This window comes from Triticum urartu, chromosome 1A (assembly GCF_056163025.1).
Source record: "Triticum urartu cultivar PI428250 chromosome 1A, HENAU_Tu73, whole genome shotgun sequence".
Lineage (NCBI taxonomy): Eukaryota > Viridiplantae > Streptophyta > Magnoliopsida > Poales > Poaceae > Triticum > Triticum urartu.
This window is the reverse complement of record NC_141873.1, coordinates 470001308-470012654: the sequence shown is the minus strand read 5'-3', so window position 1 is coordinate 470012654 and position 11347 is coordinate 470001308. Positions and strand designations below refer to the sequence as shown.

Genomic DNA, 11347 nt, shown 5'->3' with positions numbered 1-11347 from the left:
CTGGTTTCAGTTTTATGAAGTGTACACAAGGCTGCTTTTCAGTTAAGTGAAACGTGAAAATCAAATGTGAAGAATCACTGCACTGAAAAAACAAGGTTAACATGAACGAAAGAAAGCAGAGATGGCAGACCTCCGGCCCTGCGGCTACGTGTTTGGAGGTGGTGCGTCCCCTGACTATGCCCGACGACAGGCAAGGCGTTGTAGGGGGCGTCCCCGAGGGCCGGCTAGGCGGTGTAGGAGGTGGCTTCCCCGACGGATAGTTGTACGAAGATGCGCCGTCCCCGCCGGCCAGCCAGGCGGTGTAGGGAGGCGTCGTCGCCCACGGCCGAGGCGAGATGATGGGTTGGAGCGACATGGAGATGTGAGGGGCGGCTTCCTTCAAGGTGCGGCGAGTGGAGGGGATGGGGGCGGCATCCTTCAAGGTGCGGCGATTTGAGGCGATGGGGCGAGGTTCTAAGGGTGTGTTTGGTTGGGGAACCAACTGTCATGAAATGGAGTGTTTCCATTCTAGAGGAATGGGTCCGTTCCATTCCTGTGTTTGGTAGGAGCAAAAGAGCAGAACGGTTTGGTTTCGTTCCGCTGTTTGGTTGGAAGAACGGAATGAAAAATGAAATGAGATAAATTCAAAATTTCGGCAACATTTCATTTGTATTTTCAAGAAAGACAACATAACAATATATATTGACAATCTTAACATATAAATGACAACACATATTACACAGGTTTCAACAATACATATAACATAGGTTTGCCAAAAGCAATCAAAGTGCAATAGGGCCATACATGTCAAGTTCACATACTTGACAGCCACATATGTCAAGTTCACATACCAAATCTCCAAAAGCAATCAAAGTGCACTACAGCCAATTGTTGCTCCACACTAGGATGTGGGCTGTCTTCTAGCAACTCACGATCCCTCATTATGCGACACAAATTAAAATACACAACTCTTTCAAACCTTAACATGTTTTTGCACAACACATCACTTTGCCATATTTTTTGGTTTAGATAATCAAATCTGATTCGATCTCTTTCATGCATTGGCCCATAGGTAATGTGTGGTCTTCTTTTCCTTATTACAGCCCAAACAATGACTGCCATTGCAGCTAGTGCAACAAAACAACAGCTCCCCTAACCATCTTTTCTTTTGTTCATATTCTTGACCATCTACAAGTGATGCATAGTATCAAAAATATGGCTATGAATGATGCATACATCAACATATATATTGCTAAAATACACTGGAAATCATGTATTTTGGTACAAATAGGAAAACAGACCACTGATTTTAACACCATAAAGTAACAGAAGTGAAACAAAAACAACCATGAATCATCACAATAACCACTCCATCTCTCTCTATCACTCTCGTTTAGGCATATCCATGACCAGCAGCAAAATATACAAGGGGAAGCGATTGATGTTTGTACCTAGAGATTGGGATGGTGTTCTGGGCCTCTGCTGCCACTGTCAGCCTGCTAGAAGCCGCCGCCCCGCTGCTATTCCTCTGCAAGCCGCCACAACTACAGATCCAAATGAAGCTCCCTTTGTTCTGCTGCAAATCATGAGAGGAAAGAGAGGAGTTAGCGGGCAACGCAGAAAGGAGGGAGTTGGTCGGCGGGGAAGGGATGATTTGGCCGGCGGGGAAGGAAGGAATCGGCCGGCGGGGCTAGATCCATGGACGGGGAGAGAGGAGGGAGAGGTGGCGCACCTGGAGGGAGAGTGAGGCGATAGGGCTGTGAGGGCTGCGAGCGAGCGAGGGGTGAGCGGTTCCGCATGGACTGGCTGTTTTCGAGGTCTCACCTCGTTCCGCATCTGGGCCGAATATTCGGTCCGCGGGAACGAGTGGGTTCCGATCCACATGTCCAACTGAACGCGAAAACGAGACCTAGGAATGGGTCGGACCCATGCCATTCCAGTCTGTGACCTCAACCAAACACACCCTAAAGTTTCGATGGATCGAGGCGATTGGGAGCGGAGTGATGGTGCGGCAGTTCCTTTCCTCTCGTGTGTGGCAGTTCCTTCCTTTTTTAGGTGGGCAGTTTCCTTCCTTTCGTGCCCAAGGAAAGGGATCATTAGGAAGGGAAAAATTGTTTAGCGCTAAACGTGTTTAGTCGCTCACCATTAGGACAATATGGACTATTGGATTAACGTGAATGGATGCTGAGATTGGATGGCCGAGATTTGTTGGATCTGCCTCGTTGGGTCTTTTTATATTGGTATATAGATGTTAAGAAACCTAAAGATAAAATAAAAGCCACTAAGCACATGTTGAATAAACATGTAAAGAAAATAACAAGTTTGAAGCAAAACATGTACGGTTGATCTATGGATGATGGATGCTATGGATAATGGCCCTAATATGGGTGCTGAGGGTGTTGCTCTCTATCCACAAATGTGAGAGTGATATTCTATCCGTGTTTCCATCAATGAACAACCTAACCGTAAACTTCAAATATTTCACTGTAGGGTGAAACGGCCTGTTCATGTTAACATTAAAGTTAGAGTTCTTCCATATCGGGCCATGCTTGCTGATGGCACCGAGGAACAAATGGATCGGCAGGACTTTTTAAAAAAAAACCCACCCATATATTAATTAAATTGGAATGCTAATATAATCGTTCATTACAGTATCTACCACACAGGCCCTAACGCTATTAATAAGAACACCATCAGACCTATTATTAAAACTAAACTTACCTATCTCGTGCGCCACCTTATTAGCTTTCCTACTAATCTTGGAGATCTTCACATTCGCCAGCATCTTAGAAATACTGAATGTTTCCTTGTTTAGGTCAACAAGGGGAGATCTGTCAAAACTGTCCTTTTCTAAAACACCAGCCACAAAAGAACAGTCAGATTCTAGAATGATGGGTTTGTGAAGGGTGATACCGATATACAATCCGGAGATTGTTGCTCTAAGTTCCGCTTCTTCAACGCTATAGTAGGTTCCAATATAATCCCGAGAGGAAATGACTACTTCTCTAGTATGATTCCTGACAACCACCCCCACACTTGCGGAGTTGATTGCCTCCACAAACTTGCATCGACGTTAGTCTTGAAAAACTCCGCGTTGGGAGGTTGCCAACTAACACTTATCTCCACATTATTCGAATCCCGAATGCCCTCTCCCAATTCCTTGCCTTTGTTACTTATCTATCCCTGCCTTTTTGTGTGACAAGATGAAAAGGAAGCCCAGTAATTATGTACAAAATTCACAGAGGCTGAGATGAATTCTTTACCTTTAGCAAAATCAAATCATTCCTCAAATGCCAGGCTCTCCATAACGTGAATATAGTTTGCTCACGCGCTGTCGGACTTAATTGAAGTAGTAAAATAAGAAACCAATCTGGCCCTATATTTTTAAAAAGCACTTCAGCAGGCAAATTCCACACCTTTATCAAAGCCAAATGAGTGCACGTGCCTTTGGGAAACTCACCAATGCATGAAAAGTGCATTCATCTTCGACACCACAAATTGTGCATGTTCTGAGGATAGCTTGATGGTGTTTAACCCTGTTAACTTGAACTGCCAAACTATTAGAAGACACTCGCCAAGCAAATATTCTAATCTTCTAAGGGGCATTAGCTTTCCAGATAATATTCCAGATCCTCCTTTCCCCATTAACTGCTACACTAGAATTTCCCAGACTAACCTTCGAGTCCATGTGGTTCAGAGCAAGCCTTTACACACTCTTAACTGAAAACATGCCACTTTTCACATGATGCCAGGCAATAGAATCTCCCACACCCAAATTCAGCATGCACAACTTTAAAATTTCTTTTGCATCATCAGGGTGATGTAGGTGCCTGATCAGATTCTCATCCCACCTCCTAGTATCTGACCTGAATAACTCGGACACCCATTTGATCCTTGTTCTGTTTTTCTTGGCAGTAATCTTCAGGCCAAACTCCCTAGGAATCCAATTGTCTCTCCATATGTTTATACTGGTCCCATCAACAACTCACCAGATTACACCCTGTTTCAATAATTCCAGGCCATGCATAATACCTTGCCACGGAAGCGATGAAGATTGCGGGAAGACGGTATCAATAAGATGTCCATGCGGATAATACTTTGCTTTCATCACCTTTGCACACGAAGAGTCCGGAAAAACCAATAAATGCCATGCCTGTTTGGCCAAAAGTGCTTGATTAAATAACATGAGATCACGAAATCCCATACCCCCTTCACCTTTTGGTCTTGCCATCTTATCCCAAGCCAACCAATGAGTTCTCCTTCTATTCTCCTCATCACCACACCAAAAATCCCGAATAATCTGTGGCAACTCATCACAGAGGGACACAGAAAATTTAAAAATACTCATGGCATAGACCGGAATGGCCTGAATAACCGATTTGATTTGTATGTCCTTTTGACCCCCATGATAACCCACAAGTATAGGGGATCGCAACAATTTTCGAGGGTAGAGTATTCAACCCAAATTTATAGATTTGACACAACGGGAGCCAAAGAATATTTGAAGGTATTAGCAACTGAGTTGTCAATTCAACCACACCTGGAGATTAATTATCTGCAGTAACATGATCAGTAGCAAAGTAATATGATAGTAGTGACAACAATAATAGTAACAGTAACAGTGATAGCGGTAATTTTGTAGCAAGTGTAACGGTAACGATAGCAGTAGCAACTTAGCAAGAACAATATAAGAAAAATTCGTAGGCATTGGATCGGTGACTTGTTGGATGATATTCATCATGAGATAGTTATAATCTAGGGCGATACGGCACTAGCTCCAGTTCATCAATATAATGTAGGCATGTATTCCGTAAATAGTCATACGTGCTTATGGAAAGAACTTGCATGACATCATGGTAGTTCTGCTGAAAACAAGGTCAATCCGGGGTTAGTTTCATTCAAATCATGCAAATTAGAGTCCAAAACAAGAGGAAAAGCGTTAGGAAAAGTAGATACGTTGGATACGTATCAACTCCCCCAAGCTTAAACCTTTGCTTGTCCTCAAGCAATTCAGTTGAAACTGAAAGTGAGAAAGAAAAACTTTTACAAACTCTTTTGCTCTTGTTTGCATAAATAAGCTTAAACAACACCCAGGTTTTCAGCCAACATTGTAACTAACCATGCCGACAATAACTCTTAAAAATTAAATTAACTCATATCAATGACATAATCACCTACCGAGCAATAATAAGATATCTCAAACAGCAACATGTTGTCAAAACAACCATGATATAATATGACAATAATGGTATCTCGGTAGCCCTTTCTGAGACCGCAAAACATAAATGCAAAGCACCTCCAAAGTTCAAGCAGCGACTAAACATTGTAATTCATGGTAGAAAAGATCCAGTCATGATGCACCCAACATTAGCTACATAAAATGCATAAGTCATGACAACGGTGCTATCAGGTTCTGGCGCTTATTTTAGAAGGTGATGACACAACATAAAAGTAAATAGATAGTCCCTTTGTCAGGACCCCGATTCTAGGTCACACTGATCTAGCCTGTAACACCTCATATCACTTTGCGGCCTCACGCACGGTATTCCCACGGGTGTCGCCTTACCTTGGCCCGGGACCGTTTGCGCCTTTTGGCTCACGTATATGATAGTGTCACTATAGCATCCATATGAGAAAGAACCCGGGCCGACATGACTAGTCGTGAACCCAAAGTGGCACTAACTTACGGGGACAGGCGTACATGAATCAACATCGAGCATGTCGGTCATCAGCGTGTGAATCCGGGCTATAGCAACTGGGCTAACAGGACTCCAGGAACCCGAGCTGTAGCAGGCTAGCAGGACTCCGGAAGTCACTGCATGACATTTCCCCGAAGGGACAGACACAGGAACGAAGTGAATCACATGCCAGCCAGTCTAAGTGTTCCGGAGCAGTAGTACTGGGCTAGCAGGACTCGGGTAAACCGGGCTGTAGCAGACTACCAAGGCTCAGTGGAAGCACCATACTACATTTCCCCATAAGAGAGGCTACCAAGGATAAACAACTAGGTTGTCGGATCCCACACATACCAAGCATTTCAATCATACACACAATATGCTTGATATGTGCAAATACAACATGGCATCACAACAAGACTCTATGACTCACAGTATTTATTCATTAGGCTCCAAGGAGCAAGATATTACAAACATGGGTCTCATGACCCAACAATCATAGCATACAAATCAAAGCACATGCGGAAGCTTAACATGTCTGAGTACAGACATCTACAAATGAAAAAGGCTAAGAAGCCTGACTATCTACCAGATCCTGCCGAGGGACAAGATCGTAGATGAGGTATCAAGCTAAACGTTGAAGTCCACACGGAACTACTAGCGAGACTGACGTCTCTCTGCAAAACATAAATTAAGCAAACGTGAGTACAAATGTACCCAGCAAGACTTACATCAGAACTAGCTACATATGCATCGGCATCAACAAAGGGATGGTGGGGTTTAACTGCAGCAAGCCAGCTTTGACTCAGTGGCTAACCTGAACTACGACTACAAGCAACCCTTTTGAGGTGGCGCACATGAGTCCACATATTCACCAATCAATACACCACTATGGAACCGCTTCCGTCTACCTACGAGAACGCCATCCATAGGACTCACGCTTATCTTGTGCATTTTAGAGTATCCACTTCCACTTGTCTATGAACTGTTATAGGCAACCCAGAAGTCCTTTACCGCGGACACGGCTATTCGAATAGATCATTTATAACCCTACAGGGGTGTACTTCTTCACACATGTTTCCACCACTTAGCGTCTGCACACGACATGTGCTCGGCAGACTTCAAGCGAAAGCCGATGTGGGTGTAGACCACGACCTAACTAACCACACAAGTCTCTAGTCCAGGTTTATCGCCTATTCGGGTTCCATCCGCGAGGAGATCCGGCCAGAGTTTCGCTCACATCCCCAAACGATGTGCGCAGGGTTCCCGAGACACCAAACGGGCGCCCGGTACACCGTGCCACGGTGTATCTACCGCATCATAGCCCACCCCTAGGGTCAGCGCTACACACGGCCGCCAACACATATCCTACAAACACTAGAAACTAGTTGCAACTCCTGGATAGAGAACAGGGGCGGTTATAATAAGTCGAGCGGGGTCATATTTCAGGGCCCAATGTGTGGTAGTAGTTGTTCATGGATCACAAACACAGAACTCAGTTCCTGAGGACGGTTTTAATTAGACAACCCACCATGTACTCCTACATGGCCTCTCACCGCTACCTTTTCCAAATCGTGTTCACACATTTAGCTCACACACAGTAGGACATGTTCATCACCATTCCAATTCATTCCCGATGAATCAGACCCGACTCAACTCTAAGCAGTAACAGGCATGACAAACAAGTATGAATGAGTAGGAAAATCAGGGCTCAAACAACTCCTACTCATGCTAGTGGGTTTCATCTATTTACTGTGGCAATGACAGGTCATGCAGAGGAAAAGGGGTTCAGCTACCGCAACATGAAACAGTTGAATCGTTGTTGTCCTAATGTAGTAAAAGAGAGCAGGAGCGAGAGAGTGGGATTATATCGGAATGAACAAGGGGGTTTTGCTTGCCTGGCACTTCTGAAGATAGTATAACTCTTCATCGGTGTCATCGAACTCGTCGTTGAAACACGTCTACTGAGAGGGGACAATTACCGGCAAGGAACATAAACAACATTCAATTAATGCAATGCACAAACGAATGAATGATATGTAATATCTAGCCAATATCTAGCCAATTTAATTGAAGTGGAACTCAACAAGATCAAATTCCAACTCCAAATGTTATTTCATAAATTGCCCTAATCATCATTTGTCCTATTCAGTGAGGTTAACTTGTTCAAACATGCATGATCATGGCATAAACAGATTCTTCATATTTTTCTGATAATTTTTCATATATAACTTGTTTCATTTGGAGTTATGGTTGAATTTCTATGGCTTTTAGAAGTTCATACTATTTTCTAGAATTTTCTGGTTATTAATAAATCCAGAAAATGTAATACTGCATCAGCATTAGGTCATGCTGACGTCAGCAGGTCAACAGGCGCCGTCCAGGTTAATTAGTGTTAAATTAGTATTAACAAAAAGTGTCAGGGTGGTGGCCCATGCTTCAATGACACATGGGGAAGGTCAAACCGGGGTCAACCCGGGCCAACGGGGTCAAACCTACCGGCGACTCGACGCCGGCGAACCCCGAGACGGCGGCGCGGCTCGGAAAACGCCCACAGGGCACGGACGAGGCCGTTCTTTGGCTTGTTGGAGAGCTCTTGCAGGCGCGCGTCGAGTGGTGGTGGAGGCCGGGCCTATGGCGGCCGGAGCGGACGACGGCGAGCTCCAAGGCGGCGGCCGGAGTTCGGCCGATGACGGGTTCGGCGCTACGGTGTGCAAACGAGCGCAGCGTGGCGCTGGGAAGACTCTACGCGCGGTGGTGAGCATGTTGGGCGCACGCCCAGGACCAAATGGTCACCGGAGCGTCACCGGCGACGAGCGTAGGCGGCAGAGCGTGCGGGTGAACACGGTGCAGCAGCTACGGCGTGCGAGAGAGGGAGCGGAGAAGGGGAGCAGGGGAAGGAGCTCACTACGGTTGCGACAAGGCGAACGGCGAGCTCGGGGAGGGGCTGGAGCAAGCGGGGCGGCGATGACGATCTCGGCGGACCAAGGTTGAAGAAGGCGGCATGGTCGGCATTCGAGGACGTCCGGCGGGGCGTGGCTCGGTGAGGGGGTCGAGGACGATATTGCAGAGCTTTTGGGTGCGTCGATGAGGCGTGGGGTGGCCGGTGGCCGCGGCAGAGCACGGCGGTGCCCTCTGGTGCGCTCGGGAAGAGAGGGCGAGGGAGCCAAAGGAGGGGAGGAGCTGCGGGTGTGAGAGAGAGGTCAGGGGGCGCGTGGCGTTGTCTGGAGCCGTCCAGGGCGTCGACAGAAGCAGGAGGTGGCTCGGGCGCGTGGACGCGCGCGTCGAGCACGTGACTCTCGTCCTTCTGGCGAGAGGAGGGAGATGACTGGCATTGGCCAGCTAGACTGGGCCTTGTTTGGCCAGGCCAGGTGGGCGCCAGGTTAGTTTCCTTTCTCTCTCTCTTTTCTGTTTTCTATTTATTCTTCTTTGTTTTGATTTAGTAAAATACTAAACCATTTTATAAAATCCTGGAAATAATTAGGGGTGCTGCCTGAATTATTCCAGTGACCCATAACAACTTCCAACATTTTTGGAGCACCTAAAATATATATAGCATTTAAATAGCTCCAATTCAAATATGTTTGAATTAATTCAAAGCCCAAATATGTCTTGCAAAAATGTAAACCATTTTTGGTAGATGCATCCACCTCAATCCAGAAATGTTGAACATTTTTAGAGGGCATTTTGAGTTCAATGAAAAAGATTTTATTTTGACCCTAGTTGAATTCATTTGGTGCTAGGGTTAAAGCATCCCCATTTCAAGATTAATTGAAATTGAAAATGATGCATGGATGCAATGCCACTAATTACAAGAATATTTCTAGGGCTATGACACCCTTCGCAGAGGGAAGTAGTGATTTGCAGAGGTGCGAGAGCTCATGTTTTTAAAACAGAGGTAAATGATATTTTGAGACATGCACCCTTCTTATTTACTTCAGAACCATCAGTTATCAATATCTTCCATTCTAAGCTTGTTAGTGGTGGTTCCCAAGCGATAAAAGTAAAGGTTTTGACTCCATTGGGAGTTTTTGTTTGCTTATTTAAGAGATGAACTCTTTTTCATGTTTGCAGTTTGGGACTGGGCATCCCTATTACCGCCCTTTTCTCATACGATGGCGAGTGAATAAACACTAGGCCTGAGAATAACTCGCTTAGCTTGGAAGATACCGACCACCTCTTGTCGTTCCATGAATGATCCATGCACAAAAAAAGGATGTTTATTAGAAGTTTTTAGAGGTGGCACATGCAAATTTACTTAGGACGACAGGGTAATACCTCATATAGGTATGTATGGTGGACTCATCTGGAATAACTTTGGAGTTCAAGGTTTTTGATGTACAAGCATAATTCCTGTAAGTGCATCTAGTGCCACCCCTAGTTGGTTTTGGAATACTGACGACAAACCTAGTTGAGGGACTAATGTGTTTGTGAGAATTGCAGGATAACACAGGTAGAAGTCCCACATTGATTCGGTTTTCCTACCAGAGATGACCCCTAAAAATGTATGAAGACATTGAAGTCAAAGGTGGTATATGAAGATATTCACATTGAAGACTATGACAAGAGAAGACACCACATGAAGCCTATGGAGCTCGAAGACTTAGATCTTTCGTAGTTCTCTTTCTTCCGTGTTGAGTCATAGGAACCACCGTACTGTTAAGTGGGGTCCAAGAGAACCAGTCAGAATGACTGAAGTGATGCTTAAACAAAACCTATGTCTTCGAGTGAAGACTTTGAGAGCGAATCTTGTCCAAAGTCGGGCAAGTCAGCTTTGCTTGAAGCCCAAGTAAAGTTGCCGTGTGAGTTTGAAATCTGACCGTTGGAACACGTGTCAGTTCCTTAGCGACCCAGGGTCATTTCGGACAAATCAGGTCGAGTTGCCAAGTGGCTATAAATAGCCCACCCCCTACAACCATAAACAGTTGGCTGCTCAGATTCAGAGTACGGCTTTTGTCGTTTGAGAGCAACCCACCTCGAAGACTTTGAGAGAGAATTCCTTGCGAGGATAAAGCCCTAACCACCCAGAGCCAAAGAGAATTAGGCATCGTCACTTAAGTCTTCTTGTCTATGTGATCTAAAGACTTATTACACTTGAGGACTGTGCATCCTCCAGCCGGTTAGGCGCCGCGTTCTGAGCATCCAAGAGACACTATGGATTGCCGGTGAACGAAGTCTGTGATGGTTTGGGAGTCTACCTTGAAGACTTACCAGAGTGATTGGGCGAGGTCTGTGTGACCTTAGCTCAAGGGGAATACGGTGGGGACTGGGTGTCCGAGCTGCGTGTTCAGGACTGGGTGTCTGGGACTGTGTGTCCTAAGGTTTAAATACCTAGCCGCCCTAACCAGACGTATAGTTATCACAGCAACTGGAACTGGTCCAACAAATCATTGTCTTCAGCGAGTCACTGGTTTCATCTTCCCTTCCCTTTACTTACTGTTACTCCTTGTGAAGTCATTGTATGTTCGCACTATCTTTTGTCTTCACTGAGTGACTGCGTGTTCTGTGTGGCTTCACAATAGCTTCCTACCTAATCCTTACTACATTGCTGCTATTAGTCATTGTGCTTTCACTCTATTGAATACTTGACTATGGCTTGCCTAGTGTAGTCTACCTTCCGTTGCAGGGTAATAGGTTTATTTCTATCGTTTCTCTTCATAACTTCCACGTTTTGAAGACTTTCATAAAAATCG

General features: G+C 45.3%; 1 long non-coding RNA gene across 1 annotated transcript; it reads right to left on the bottom strand.

Annotated features, from left to right (window-relative positions):
* Positions 1 to 723: 723 nt before the first annotated feature.
* LOC147991756 (uncharacterized) lies at positions 724 to 1787 on the bottom strand. The gene is made up of 3 exons (XR_015613975.1): positions 1712 to 1787; positions 1431 to 1555; positions 724 to 1167 (listed from the first exon to the last, which is right to left on the bottom strand). It is a non-coding gene; the product is annotated as an uncharacterized LOC147991756 (long non-coding RNA).
* Between the last annotated feature and the right edge of the window lie 9560 nt (positions 1788 to 11347).